Here is a 16,000-nt window from a genome sequence, read left to right as displayed (position 1 = left end):
TGCCACACAGTGAGAGATGTGGCCATAGCATTAGCTACATGGATCAGGGGCTGGGGATCAAGGGGAAGATAGCCTGTCTTGATACCCGGGACAGCTAGAGTCTGAGGGGCCATGTTAAAGTGAGGGTCCCAAACAACCACGTGTCCGGTTCTGAGGTCCTGCTGAAGCCCAGGTGTATGTTGATGTCCTTGGCCCATGTTACCACTGAAGGTCATGTGGATGTCCAGAGTCTGTGCCGCCACCTGAAGCCATTTGTCTATGGGAAGTGCTGCTGCCAAGGGCCATGCTGATGTGAATGATCTGTACTACTACCTGAGGTCACATTGATGTCCATGGTGTGTGGGGGCTGCCTTCAAGGGCCTTGTTTGAGTCCTCTGATCTTCTGCAGCTGGGGACTGTCTTCATATGATAAGGATGCTGAAGTATAGCTCTTCACATTTGATGGCTTCTGGTGGGGTGTGGGAGGGGAAGGACTCAGATCTATTTAAGGGACAGACCACTGAGAGTTTCACCATGCTCCAGTGAGTATAGATAACACAAATTGGACTTGTTTCCTGTTTCCTTTTTCTTTTTTTTTTTTTCATTTTAATTAAAAAAAAAAAAACTTTTCTTGAGGTGAGAAGTCATAAGGTTTGGGGGAAGGACAAAGAAGGACTGTGAAGTGAGTGAAATCAGGGAGCATGATATGAAATTCACAAAGAACCAACAAAAACATTATATCAGGAACAGAAGATCATAATGGAAAAAAGAAACACCAAGGAAAAGGTAATATGTCCAATTTGGAAAAAAAAAATGTTAAGGATGGGAAACAGTGCTTCTTAACTGCAATCACACTGTTATCTCTATTATGTCACATCCTTACAGTAAACACAAAACTGTGCTTAGTGTGGTGGCACATGTCCTGAGTCTTAGCACTTGGGAGGCAGAGGCACTCAGGTCTCTTAAATTGGAGGCTGGCCTGATCTACAAAATGAGTCCAGGACAGCCAGGGTTACACAGAGAAACCCTGTCTTACAAAACAAATAAAAACAAAACAAAACAAAAAAACACACAAACACTTTGTCTTAGAGTTTTACTGCTGTGAACAGACACCATGACCAATGCAACTTTTAGAAAGACATTTAGTTGGGGCTGGTTTTCAGGTTCAGAGGTCAGTCCATTGTCATCAAAGCAGGGACATGGCGTTGTCCAGGCAGGCATGGTGCAGGCGGGGCTGAGAGTTCTCCATCTTCATCTGAAGGCTGCTAGCAGAATACTGACTTCCAGGCAACTAGGATGAGGGTCTTAGAGCCCGCACCCACAGTGACACACCTACTCCAAGGCCACACTTACTCCCACAGGACCACACCTTCTAATAGTGCCACTCCCTGGGCTGAGCATATACAAACCATAACACACTTGGAGGCATTTAAAACCCATTCTGGTAACTGTATTAGTTTGCTTTTCAAGAGATAATAGGGGGCCAGCAAGACTGCTATGCAGTAAAGGAACTTGCAAACCAAGCATGATGGCTTGAGTTCAACCTCTGAAGCTCACATGGTAAACGAGAGAACTGGCTCCCACAAGTTGACCTATGACCTCCATATACACACCCACAAAGGTGCTCATGTGCCTATACACACATACTAAATATATACGAAGAATGCAGATATGGATAAAAAGGTGGCTCACTGGGTAAAAAAATCTTGCTACACAGGCATAAGTATCTGAATTTGGACATTGCTCTGTGGGCTTGTTAACTCAGTACTGAGAGAGGTGGAGACAAAATTGCTGAGACTTGCAGAATGTCTGCCATGCTCCAGGTTTAGTAAATAACCCTGTCTTAAAGGACTAAGGTGGAGACAAATAGACAGCAAGATATTGATAGTTATCTCTGATCCTCTCCAAGTACAAGCACAAGCACTACTATACATGTGAAATTACACCATATACAGACAATACACACAAACACACACACACACAGATAGAGAGAGAGAGAAAAAGAGAAAGAGAGAGAGAGAAAGAGAGAGAGAGGAGAGAGAGAGAGAGAGAGAGAGAGAGAGAGAGAGAGAGATAAGAAACTTCATACAGCATCACAAAGCCTTTAACCATGTTATTTGTATATTGTTGGGATATTGATACGATTAATATTTGTTAAATAGTACATGCTAATTATATTCATTTTTCTAATATATTCCAAATTCTAAAATAGTAGCCAAAACATGTTAAAAGAGAACAATTGAAACATTTTAAAATGTAATACAAATCAAAACAATATGGCTCATGCTAAATATTAATTTGGGATAATTTACACATATGGCATTCTGGGGCAGGGTGGGGTGGGAAAATAGTTTGGGAGGTTTTTTGCTTGGTTTTTGTGTTGCTTTATTGTTGTTGTTTTAAGTGCAGAAAAAAGGAATGCAACCAATTGCTTTCAAGGGCTTAAAAGTGAATCTCATATTCATACACACGGCTTTGTTTTTAAATTCTTGAAAGTGCAGAGATTCTTTTAATTTAAAGGTGAGCCCATGGAAAATTGGGAGCAGCTGTAGAAAACCAGATAGGAACTCTGTGTCACAGCCATGTTTTCAGTGACTATCGCCCTGGGTGATATGACCCTCTGCTCACCATCACCCTGGGTGATATGACCCTCTGCTCACCACTGTTTGTAATTATCACAGAGAGGCATTTCTGTACCTACTATCGCCAAGAAAGTGACTTAAGGAAAGTAAGTGCCTCGTTAGGTGGTATTCCATGAAAGGTGCTTATGGGCTGGGAACCAGGCAAGGAGGCCTGAAGACTCATCCAGGCTGAGCCAGAAACAATGATAGCAAAGGTGGAGTCTTACTTCGTTTCAGCCCAAAGAAAGAGTTGGGATGAGTTCATAGCTCATCCTTAGTTGATGGACCTGGGAAAATAGATTACTCTGACTTTTTTAAACTTATGCAAAGTTGAAATGAGTTTTGCTTATTCCACATTCCCAAGTGTCCTTCCCTATTGGCCCGTTTCTCGTGTAGTTCATTACTCTGCACTTAAATCATTTCACTAGGCAATAGTGCCTGGTTCTTCTTGGTAACTCCGCTGCCACATGTTTCTGGAAACTTCCCTGACTGTCACTGTGAGGGACTAAGAGTGTACATCAGTGTTTAGAGAGGAGTTTGGAAACCCTGCTCTAAGGCAAGTGAGAAGTCCTTGTGGTTGCATTGCGATCTCACATGAACAGAGAGGTGCTAGGATCTCAGTAGAGAAAGAAAGATCATTCCCAAGGGATGGAAAGCAAGCGCACTGTTGTCTGGCCTCAGTGAGCATTGAGTATCAGAAGTAAGCTAAGCTATTTTGTGTATGTATGGTGTGTTAGAATAGCAGCTCACATCTGGACACAGCACACTAGGCCCAAATAGTTCCACATGTAAGAGGTTTTATTGGGAGAGAGAGACGAGATGGGGTGGTGGCGGAAAGAGAAGAGGTAGGGGAGGGGGGCATTCCCCATAGGTGTGGTGACATGGTGGTCACAGGTAAAGGTGGGAGGTGAACCCAATGGATTCTGGGAATATGACAGCTATTGCCTTGGCAACAGGTCTGTGAGGTCTGCCTATGTGCTGTGACAGGTTTCAGAGGCCCTGATGCCAACATACCTCCCTTCTTGTTATTGTAAAGAGAAGGAAAGGAAAGGGGAGGGGAAAGCCAATGGTGGAAAGGAAACAAGGTCGTCGTGGTGTCTCTTAAGCTACTTCCTGCTGTCTAAGGGTGCCGTCAATGGGGGGTAGCTGGCGTTGGGCATCAGGATTTACTTGGGAAACATTTGCATCAGGTTCCTCTGCGGACAGCAGCTCTGCTGTGGGCAGTGGCTGGCAATCCTGTAACAGGAGCTGCTTCATAGTTTGATTAGAAATTTTTTGTATTTGTCATTGAAGAAATGTAGAAGCAAGATTAATGAGGCAGGGAAGCAAATAATAACACCAGGAGGATGACTAGGAGAGGCATTACAAAAGGAAGTATCCAATTCCATATAGGATTTTCGAAAAACCCAGAACTGGACGTCTCACAGTCCCTGAAATTCTTTATGTCTGACTATAGTTCCTGGATTTTATTTCTTATTATCCCAGATTGGTTGACATGGAAACAGCATTCTTCTTGGAGGGTCAGGCAAAGACCACCTTCTTTAGCTGTCAGGACATGTAGCCCCAGTTGGTTCTGAAGCACCACAGCTGCCAAAGAATTGATCTGTTTCTGGATAGTAAGCACAGTTTCAGACATTTCTTGAAGATTGCTTTTAACTGGGAAGTGAACTTATCATATTGGGTCATGGAAGTCATTATCCCTGAAAGTCTAGTACCAACACCTATGCCTATTCCCGTAGCGACCAAGAGTGGCATGATTTGGGCTGCCCTCTTGTGTTGGGCAGCTATCATATCTACAACTGGGATTGGCAGGGTTGAGCTTGGCTGACAGAGTGGAGTCTCATTTTCTGGGATTGGGGACAAGGTGAGCGATCTCGATGTCCTCCGGAGCTTAACAGAGTACAGTTCTGTTAGGGTCGATGTGTATGAAGAGTCATTTTTAGATGGAGGAATGAAAGGACAGATGGATCCAATGAGAGAGCCCCTCAGGTTTAACAGCTGTAGGGGTCATGAGAATTACCTTAAAAGGGCCCTGCCATTTAGGGGAGAGTGGTGAGGGCTGGTGACCTGGAGGAGACAGAAGGACTTGGTCTCCAATGTTGACAGGCAGTGGACAGGTGACAGTGTGTGGCTTCAGTAGATGGTGGTCAGCAAAGTTCCATAGGAGAGAATGGAGGTGGCAAAGTAATGGGGTGAGTAGATGGTCTAGGAGGGGAGAGCATTTAGGTGAAAGACCAGGAGTTAGGACTGGACGTCCGTACATGAGTTCAAAGGGCGAGATGAAGAGAGGTTGCTTGGGGAGAGCTCGTAACCTGAAAAGAGCCAGAGGTAGGAGTATTACCCAATCAAGGTGAAGTTCCTGTGACAGCTTAACAAGAGTGGTTTTTAAAGAGTGGTTAGTTCTTTCTACCTTACCTGAAAATTGAGGGTGGTAGGGAATATAAAAATGCCAGGGATGTCTAAGGCCTTAGATAGGATTTGAGAAACTTGGGAAGTAAATTCAGGACCATTGTCTGATTGGAGAGAGGATCAGACACAAACCAGGGGATGATTTCTCAGAGAAGATCAGAGACTGTCTGATCCCTTTTTTTAGTTGTGGGAAATGCCTCTATCCACCCCGAGAAGGTGTCCACCAAGACCAGGAGATACTTGGCACATCCGACAGTGAGCATGTGGGTAAAGTCAAGCTGTCAGTCAGTTCCAGGAAGGGAACCTCTAGCCTGATGGGTAGGAAAGGGGGTGCTATGGTACCTTTAGTTGGAATCAGGCATGTGACAGAATTTGCAAGAAGCAGTGATAGATTTTAAGAAGCTTAAGTTCTCAGGAGTAGGGTGTAGGTGGGTCTTGACAAAAGAAGACAATGCTTGGCTGTTAGGATGAAAGAGTTGGTGATGATAGGACAGAGTTTGGCGGGTGTCAGGGGGTAAAGAAGGTGGAGATGTATGTTGCAGTGTAAGAATGGCCCAGGGAGGGTGAGACAAGTCTAGGACTCTAAGGGCCACAGTTCTAGCTGCCTTGTCAGCTCCATTGTTTCCCTTGGAGACAATAGAGTCATCCATCTGGTGGGATCTGCAGTGGACAATCCCAATGGCTATGGGAAGATGGGAGGCCTTTAGCATGTCCATAACTTGGTTTGCATTAGTTATTGATCCTCTTTTTGTAGTCAGTAACCTGTGCTCTTTCCAGATAGCAGCATGAGACAGGAGGATATGAAAAGCATATTTGGAATCTGTGTAGATGTTGAGGGATTTTTCCTGTGCCAGTTAAAAGGTGTGGGTAAGGGCTATTAGTTCAGCCTGTTGATTAGTGGTATGAGTAGGAAGGGCCTGTGCCTCCACCACCTTGGTGTCTGACACTATGGCATAACCAGCTTTTCTAGCCCCTTCATGTAGAAAGGAGCTGCCATCTGTATACCAGGTATAGATGGCCTGAGGCAGTGTGCCCTCCAGTATGTGTGAAGGATGAGGTATCGTTCCTCTAAAGTTTTAGTGCAGGAATGAGATAGGGAGTGGTCAGTATTAGGTCGAGGAAGAAGACTGGAAATATTAAGAGGCAGACATGATTGGAAGGTGAGTGTGGAGTCTTCTATTAGAGCTACCTGAAGGGAAAGAACCCTGGAGGGAGGTAGAGTCTGTAAGCCTTTATAAGTTAGGAGCTGTGACAAGTTATGAGAAAAGAAGACAGTTATAGGTGACCCAAAGTTTAGATTTTTTTGATTCTCAAATAAAGAATTTAGTGGCTGCTAAGGTACGGCTACAAGGTGCCCATCCCTGGATGGTTAGATTTAGGTTTTTTGACAAGTATGCTACAGGTGCAAAAGAGGGTCCCAGTTGATGACCTAAGACTCCCAGGGCAAATCCCTCTTTTTCAGTTACATAGAGGGAAAAAGGACAAGTCAGGTCAGGGAGATATAAAACCTTAGAGGGAGACTGTTGAAAACTTTGTAAGGGCTTGGTAATAGGTTTGAGAAGAGGTTCGTGGGTGGGGCCTAACAGTGCTTCATATAAGGGACGAGAAAGGAGGGAAAAGGAAGGAACCCACGAATGTAAAAAACTAACTATTCCTAGGAATGATAAAATCTCCTCCTTTGTAGAAGGAACAGTTAGAGACTGAGTCAGATTCTTCCTATCTAAGGTAATAAATAGCCTTGTGGGTTGGGGTAATTGTTAGTGCCAAATAGATGATCTGAGGGTGGACAGTTGGACTTTAGAAGGTGAGACCCTGTAGCTTTGACTGGAGAGGAAATTTAGAAGAGCAGCGGTGTCAGCTTGGCTAATTTCTAGAGAGGGGCTCCAGAGAAGGACATCGTCTACATAGAGTATAACCTTAGATTTAGGGAGAGACAGGGATAGTAAGTCAGAAGCCAGGGCCTGACCAAATAGGTGTGGGCTGTCCCTGAATCCCTGAGGTAGAACAGTCCAGGTAAGTTAGGTAAAAACGTGGGTGTCAGGATTTGTCCAGGTAAAGGCAACTATGTTTTGTTACTAGACATCTAGAGGGAGAGAGAAAAATGCATCGTTGAGATCTAGGACTGAGAAATGGGAAGTCCCCTAGGGGATAGTGGAAAGAAGTGTGTAAGGGTTAGCCACAACAGGATGGAGAGGAACTACTGTAGAATTAATGCGCCTGAGGTCTTGAACCAGGCAATAGTTACCATTAGGCTTCTTAACTGCTACTATAGTGGTGTAAAAGGGAGAAGAGGTGGGGCAAAGGAGTTTTTTTCTCAAGAGGTCAGAAATAATAGTCTTAAGTCCCCTGAGGCTCTAGAGAGAGACAGGGGTATTGAGCTTGGGTTATGTACCTGGTAGAGTCCAGTAATAGGATGACAATAGGAGAATGGTGTTTAACAACAGAGGGGTTTGGACGTCCCAGACTCTGGGATCTACCTGAGAAGCTGGTAAAGGAAATATAATGGTAGTGTTAATAGGTTGGCTGGCTAGAAGAAGGAGCAGAGGAACTGCTGGTGAGCTTGGGTTTAGGCGAATGTGGGGAGCAAAGGAAATAGAGGCTCCCAGCCTAGCTAGACGATCCCTTCCCAATAATGGGACAGATCATGTTAGCACTACCAAAAAGGAACGGGTGACAGGTACACCCCTAAAAATGCAACTAAGTTGTGGGGTCTGGTGAGGGAAGTAAGGCTGTCCTCCTATCCTGACAATAGGAAAACGAGAAGGAGAAGTGGGTGTCCAAAACTCTGTCAGGATGGAGTAAGTGGCTCCAGTGTCCAAGAGGAAGGAGATGGACCACCCACATACCACGATATCTACCCGGGACTCCCTGCTACTGATGGCAGTGGTCGGGTCAGGGGTGCTCGGGCCTCCTCAGTCAGCCATAGCTAAGCCTAGGAGATCAGGTGGAGGGTTATCTGGGAATGATGTTCCCCTGTTTTGTGTAACATAAGTGCAATCGACAGCCCAATGTCCCTCTTGATGGCACCTAGGGCATGGCCCTCTTGGCTTGCAGAAGTTAGGGCAGGCTTTTGTCTAGTGACCTTTTCTACTACATTTGTAGCAGCTACCTGGTGGTCCCTGAGTCTTAGGAGACCATGAGTCTAGGGTAGTGGCTGGGGCTGGTCAGACAGCCTTTGCCAGCATATGGTATTTTTGTTTGCAGATTTTATCATCTCTTCCATGGTACACTTTGAAGGTCAGCACTAAGACTTCTGCCTGTGGATTTAGGGGTCCCCTCTCCAGTTTTTTAAGTTTAGCTCTTATGTCGGGGTAGTTCTGGGAAAAGAAGTAGGTCATCAGAAGTTGCTTACCTTCTGGGTTTTCAGGGTCCAGATTTGTATGCTGTAATAAAGCCTTCATAAGGCGTTCTAAAGATTGAGATGGTTTCTCCTGCTTGTCCTGGACAACCTCTTGGAGTTTTTCCAAATTTACTGGCTTTAAGGTTGCTTTTGTAAGACTGGCCAGAAGGCATGTAATAAACCTATCTCTGGCTAAAATACCACCTGCAGCATTGTAATTCCACTGGGGATCCTGGTCCGGCACTGTCTCAGAGCCAATTGGGTGTGCCGTCCGTTTGGTGAATTCTATCTGCATGCACTCTTACCTCTTCCCAGACTTGTCGGCATTCTTCAGGAAATAAGTTATTAGTAAGAATCATGTGAATATCATGGAAAGTCAAGCTATAAGGTTGAGTGATACACTGAAACTCTTTAATAAACTTGGAAGAATTAGAAGTATAGGACCCCAGTCTGCTTCCTATTTGAGAAAGTTCACTAAGCAAGAATGGAGCATGTACTCTGACAAGGCCATCCACCCCAGCAACTTCTCTTAGAGGAAGGGCCGTTGCTGAGTCAGGTGTCTCTGGGGAGGAAGGACTTGGGTGTTTTCCTGTGGCCTTAGAGCGGTTGACAGGAGGAGTGAAGGTAGCTGCCAATGTGTGACGTCTGGAGTGACCTACAGATGGCACAGAAGTAGGGGTCTGGAGAGGTAGAGCTAGCAGGCTCTAGGATAGCCTGGTGAGAAGGAGAAACTGAGGCAGTAGTTTGGGTTTTTGGCGGCGTGGAAACAGGTCTGCACCAAAAAGGAGGTGGTTCGTTAGTTGGATCTAGCAGTGAACTGTCATCTAGTGGAGGTTGAGTAAATTTCATGGCTAAGAGAAGTTGGGTTAGGGAACAAGAAGAGCACAGGGAGGGATTGGACCAAAGATAGATGAATGCTTGGACATAGGGGACCCTCCTTCCATTTACCAGTTCACTGGCAGTATATATTAAGATCCCTTAAAATAGTTGAATCTAGGCTGCCATCAGGTGGCCATTTTGAACTTCCATCTAGTTGATACTGAATCCAGATCTTATTGCAGAGATATGTTAATTGTGATGCCTTCAAGTCAGTCGTTATCTTCAAAGATTTGAGATTTTTCCAGGAGACATCCCAGTGGGGTACCTGGAGGTACGTTCGAAGACATCGCAGCACTCACTGGGGAGTTATTGGACCATTCGTACCGGCATCCTGAGAACAGTCCAAAACCAAAAAGAAATTAGCCAGGTTAGTGGCCCAAGTTGTCACGAGGGCCCCCTAGAGGCGACCCAGTAAGCCCCAGGCTTACTGCTGAAAGAGCCCTACCTCAGTACCGAGGATTTGGAAAACGGCTGCAAGAGCCTGGAAGGGGAATGGAATGAAAGCTGATTTCGAGGGACTGGTCACCTAAAGGTCGATGTCCTAACTCGTGTGTCAGCTGGTAGGCTTGGCTGTAAAATGCCACCTCCTTAGTCCCCAGAAAACGCTGGCCAGGCCCTATGTTATAAACTAGAGGCCCTCCCATCGACTGATCTTACCAATTAATATGCTGGTGTCTATGTGAGAATTATAGCAGACTGCTAAATAGAAACGTGAAACTGAATGGGTAGGTGTAGGCCCGGCAGAAGCTAGCCCCGCAAGATAGGTCAGGGCGGCACAACTCGCATTGTAGAAGTTCATATGTCCAGTGGCATGTGGCTCCGCTGTGTGGGCAGCAGCAGCTCTCGTGGTGAAAGCCTGTGATTCTCCTTATAACCACCAGCTGAGGGGGCCTCGATCTCGCACACTGCGTTCACAGGCAGCTGTGGTTGCTGGTCGACAGTGCGGCTGGTCCACAGGCCATGATCTTGGCTGGAACTTGATGGAACCACCAAGTTCCCGGGTTTCAGCACCAAATGATGTGTTAGAATAGCAGCTCTCATCTGGACACAGCACACTAGGCCCAAACAGTTCCACATGTAAGAGGTTTTATTGGGAGAGAGAGACGAGATGGGGTGGTGGCAGAAAAAGGAGAGAGAGAGGAGAGAGACAGAGAGACAGAGAAGCGTTCCCCATATATATATATATATATATATATATATATATATATATATATATATATATGGGTAGTGACATAGTGGTCACAGGTAAAGGTGGGAAGTGAGCCCAATGGATTCTGGGAATATGGTGGCTGTTGCCTTGACAACAGGTCTGTGAGGCCCGCCCATGTGACGTCATAGGTTTTGGAGGCCCTGATTCCAACAGTGTATCCAGAAATACTGTACACAGTTCTCAGCTTTAGTAGCTTGGGTATTCAGGCCCTATCAGGATACAGGCAGCAATTGGCACATCTGATTTCCTGGCTTGATGAAGGAAAGAGGTGCTTTTGGAGGCAGCTGTGGGAGGGGCTGCTCCTCACCTGTGCCCTCAGGCACCTGTGTCCCAGGATGGTCTGCTGCTGCACCCGCCTGTGGCACCCTTAAAGGCAGCCTGGTTTCTGCTTGAGCTGGGTTTAAAACCCTGGTGACCCAGCAGGTGATCCTGCAAGGGATGGTAGGTGTTTTGCCACGTTACTACACACCAGGCTCCTGAATGGAGGCCTCAGCTGTCCGTAATTCTGTGGCCATCAGTCACATAAGGACAACACCCCAAGCCCCTCCACAGGAAGAGGATGTGACCACTGATCATGAAGCCTCAAGACAGATCTCCAGTTTATTGAGACCTGCTGTAGGCCAAAAGGCTAAATTTGCCCTCTCACGCTGGCCAGCAGGCTACCACTGCTTTGGCTAGAAGGCCTCTCGCTCCCTCTGTCTTGACTGTGCTATGAAGCCTCTATGGTTATTCTTTTGAGCTTTTCTTCAAGGTTGGCCTTTCATCTCCTTCTGCTTTACATTTAGGACATACTAGACAAGAAAAAACAAACGGGGGAAACAAGGACCTGTCTGCTAGAGCACACAGCTACCACGTGGCAGAGCAGGCCCCTCCCCCTGCACCTAAGCCTACCAAAGAAAAACCGGAGGCCCTTCACCCAAAAGTTTTCAGGCTTTGTTTAAATGCTTGCTCTCCCTATCAGGAACACCTGAAACAATGTTTGTGCTTTTCAACCCAAAATTGTCTTGCTTCTTTATTTAAATGTTTTTTTTTCTCCCTAGTATTTGTGATGTATGTCCAAAAAATTTTCAACTTGTTTAAGATTTCTTTTATGTTTCAAAAGCCATCTAATCTACTTCCACGGGTCAAATCAACTATGCTGATTACCATCATTCAATCCTTAATTAACAACCAGTTTCCTTTTACAGACAAACTGTTACTGCCTAACAAGATGTATAATTCACATGATATTTTCTTCCTCAGCCATCCAAAGCAGACTTAAAGGATCCTTCCAGGACTAACTCCCTCACACACCCTTGCTTTCCTAGGATCATAACAATGGGTGTACTCCCAAGCAAACCACTGTAGGCTTAAAACTCCCTATCCATGCTATGCAGACATCCCCCAGCTGAGGCTCTGGTCCTCTGTTGTGATGACCTCACAGGTTTATCCCCCCAAAAGAAAAGGACAGTGCCTGCTGCCACAGATCCAGCTGAGACAGCGCCATCTTCTGGGACCTGCCTGGGACAACTAAGCTGCCTTCCTCCAGACACCTCAACTGACTGAAGACTCCGGAGACACTCGTTGAGATCCAGGGAGACACAAGCTGAGATCCTGAGACACACGCGATGAGATCCTGAGACACACACTGAGATCCAGAGACACACACTGAGATCCACGAACACGCACTGAGATCCTGAGACACACTGAGATCCAGAGACACACACTGAGATCCAGAGAGACACACTGAGATCCAGGGACACGCACTGAACCCCACAGAGGACAGACTTGGGACCTTTCAGCTACAGATGAACTCTCTTGCCAAAGTCAAATGGCTGCTGAACTTGGGAAGTTACATGATAGTAAGGAAACATGATGTCTATCTACAGTAATCAAATATTGTTTAGAACTGGTGTTATTACCCTCAAACTGGTACGACCCATGGAACAATTAATTGATTCAATAATCACTTGCCTTCCCAACGCCCACCCTCAACCCTCCTTACCACTCTGGCTTAGATGTGCTTCCCTCAGGTCTGTATAGAGTTTTCTTTTGATCCTTACACCCTACCCAAAGTTTTTACTACAAACGTCACAGTCACTCCAGTGACCACTCTCTTTTAAAAAAGTAAAAGGAGGAGTTGTGGGACCATTAAAAGCAGCCTGGTTTCTGGTTGAGATAGGAGCCAGCCTGGTGACCCAGCAGGTGATCCTGCAAGGGACGGTGGGTGTTTTGCCACACTCCTAGACACCAGGCCTCTGACACAAGGCCTCAGCTCTCTGTAATTCTGTGGCCATCAGTCACATAAGGGCAATGCCCCAAGCCTCTCCATAGGCAGAGGACATGACCACTGATCATGTAGCCTCAAGACAGAGCTCCATTTTAATGAGGTACCTAAAGGCCTGAAGGGCTTAGCCAATTAAGCTCTCCTTCCCAAACACTCCACCCTGCAAAAGGTATTTAACCTCAGGCCTACCCTGAGAAAGGGGGCACTGGCTTCACTCATCACAGCTCTCCACCATGACAATAAATAAACACCTTAAAACCTTGGACCGCCTTTGCTCATCGACCCACCATAAGGAACAATGGAGCAGGTCTTCCTCTAAAGAACCTTGTCTAATCTCCTGCAGGAGGCCTCTCTGCACTCCCAGCTATGGACTCCACCAAGGCAAGCCGCCCACCAAACAAGTCAAGGACTCTGTCACCCCACAAGACCCAGCCGTAGCTCAACTCCTCTTCTCCTTTTCAGCCCCGGGGCTATATCCAGCCCTTGGGCCTCCACTCGGTTCTCTGCTCTTCTGCAGCATCCAGCAGCGTCTGTGAGAGCCTGACTCCATGCAGGCCTGGAGACCCTTAGTCGACTCTGCCAGTCCCCTGGGACCTCAGGCTGTGCTCCCCACCCCCGGAGCGGGGTCCCCAGGCATCTCACAACCCAGTGAAGGCGTGGGGAACAAGCAGTCGAACCTTCCTGTGTCCAGCCTCACCCAGTGTCCCAAGCCCAGAGATCCCACCTTTTAACCCACACCTGCCTGGTGTCACAGTAGTCCCCTTCGCCTCGCAATCTGGGCTGGCAGCGAGGCAGGGAGGTGGAGGAGGAGAAGAAGAGCCAACCTAAGAGTTATTGCTGTTAGCAGCAATGACAGCAATGGACTAAGAGTCTCACCTAGCTTTCACCCCTTTGACCAGGAACCAAAAATCTGGGTACTCCAGATCACGTGATCGACCACCATATTGACTGTGGTGGCAGCTGCTCAGAGGAGCAGGGGGTATCAGATTTACCTTGCTTCTTTTTTTTTTTTTTTAAGATTTATTTTATTTTTTTATGTGTATGAGAACACTGTAGCCGTACAGATTGCCGTGAGCCATCATGTGTGTGGCTGCTGGGAACTGAACTCAGGACCTCTGCCAGCCCCACTCGTTCCAGCCCGCTCACTCCGTTGTAATACACTGTAGCTGTCTTCAGACGCACCAGAAGAGGGCATCAGATCTCATTATGGGTGGTTGTTAGCCATCATGTGATTGCTGGGATCCGAACTCAGGACCTTTGGAAGAGCAGTCAGTGATCTTACCCGCTGAGCCATCTCGCCAGCTCCCCTACTTTGCTTCTTTAATGCGTGGCTTCCAAGCTGGAGGAAGGTTCAGTGGATTGTGAGGGGGAAAGGAAGGAGGAGGAAATGATCTGCAACCTTGCGCTAGGGCCGCTGGGCTGCGAGCACTATGACAGAGCCTGTCTCCTCAAAGCACCTTGCTGTGACAAGTTTTCTACTTGCGGGCTGTGTTATGGTACCAATGAAGATCATCAGCTATATCCTTTCAAAGTGAAGGAAGGGCAGTGCATCAACTGTGAAAACCTCCAACATGCTCAGCACACTTGTGAAGACTGTAGCCCATTGTTTGGAGAATATTACTGCAATATTTGCCACCTGTTTGACAAAGATAAGAAGCAGTATCATTGTGAGAACTGTGGGATTTGTAGGATTTTTTCCATTGCTTGAAATGTAACTTATGCCTAGCCATGAATCTTCGAGGAAAACACAGATGTATTGAAAATACTTCCTGGCAGAATTGTCCAATATGCGTGGAGGACATTCACACCTCTGGTCTTTTTGCTCATATCTTGCCATGTGGGCATCTCCTACATAGAACGTGTTATGAAGAAATGTTGAAAGGAGGTTATAGATACCCACTGTGTATGCATTCTGCCTTAGACGTGACTTGGTACTGGAGACAATTAGATAACGAAGTAGCACAGACTCCTATGCCACTGGAATACCAGAACGTCAGCAGAATGTTCTGCTGTCATTTTCTGCAATAACTGCAATGGACGATCCACAGTCCAGTTCCATACCTTAGGCATGAAATGTAAGCTTTGTGACTCCTACAATACTGCCCAAGCTGGTGGCCATTGAGTGTCAGTGGATCAGCAGTAGGAAGCTCTGTGTAAAAGATCCCGATGTCAGATCTAAGTGTGATGTAGAGGAAGCTCAGTGTAAAAGGTCCCGATGTTAGATCTAAGTGTGCATTAGAGATGTTTTATACCACTGTCACAACAGCGGATCACACCATATATACCTGAGGATTCAAGATCTCTGGATGGAATTGTAAAAGGGCCTACTGGGTGAAGCCTCTGAGTGTGTATAGATGGGAAATTCCTTTAGTGTCAAGTTTTGAAGCCAATGATATTTGTTCCAGATATAGTCACATTCATCAAAATATTTTATATTTTCAGGGAACTTTAAGTGACACTATGCACGCAGAATTAATTTCTAGTTCTTAATAGAGCTACATTCAATTTTAACTAGGCTTTGATTTTAAGGGCTGTACTATATAATTTTTAAATTCTTTTTTTTAACTCTTATTGCATTATGATGAGAAAAGTTGCATGATTTCAATTTATCTGAATTTGTTAACATTTAAAAACATATTTTAAGTAAATAGAATTAAATCACATTCTTGTTTCCCTTTTGTACCCTGACTCCTCCCAGAGACCCCCTCTTCAATACCTACAATATCTTTTTTTGTCATATTCTTTAAAATTTATAAAATATTATAACAATAAAAATGAGTATTATAAAAGTGGTTTGATATAAAACAACAATCAATTTAACAGTCTTATGTGGATGCTTGTCTACAGCAATAGTGAAAATACATTTTTCTCAATATAAATTTTAAATAACTCCAAATATATTAACTATATTTCAAAATAATACATCACTACTAGTACTTTCTTAAATGAACATAAATATATAAAGTCTTTTTGTTTGTTTGTTTGTTTTGTATTTAGTAGAGTTTGAAATCTTGGCTCTTTCTGTGGTACAAGCCCAAAATAAGAACAATTTTTAGACATTGAGTTCATTGTAATAAGGCTGTACTTGAATAATCCTCATATCACCAAAGGATTTTACCTTCATCATAGCTAAGAGTTGATAGTTCTGCTGCACCAAGAAATAATTTGTAGGCATGATTTTTGGATACAGACATCCTGCTATGCTCAAAGCTATTTGACTTGACTGACTTTATTCTCAGCCCACAGAGAACAGGTTACATTCATTTAAGAAATAGTGTATGTATTAAGATGGTCTA

At 45.3% G+C, this 16,000-nt stretch overlaps 1 pseudogene; it reads left to right on the top strand.

Annotated features, from left to right (window-relative positions):
- The first annotated feature begins 10,918 nt into the window (after positions 1–10,918).
- LOC116087515 lies at positions 10,919–14,847 on the top strand (annotated as a pseudogene).
- The last annotated feature ends 1,153 nt before the right edge of the window (positions 14,848–16,000 follow it).

This window comes from Mastomys coucha, unplaced genomic scaffold, assembly GCF_008632895.1.
Source record: "Mastomys coucha isolate ucsf_1 unplaced genomic scaffold, UCSF_Mcou_1 pScaffold13, whole genome shotgun sequence".
NCBI classification, from domain to species: Eukaryota; Metazoa; Chordata; class Mammalia; order Rodentia; family Muridae; genus Mastomys; species Mastomys coucha.
Note: the sequence above shows the minus strand (reverse complement) of the source record. Positions and strands in the feature narration are given on the sequence as shown.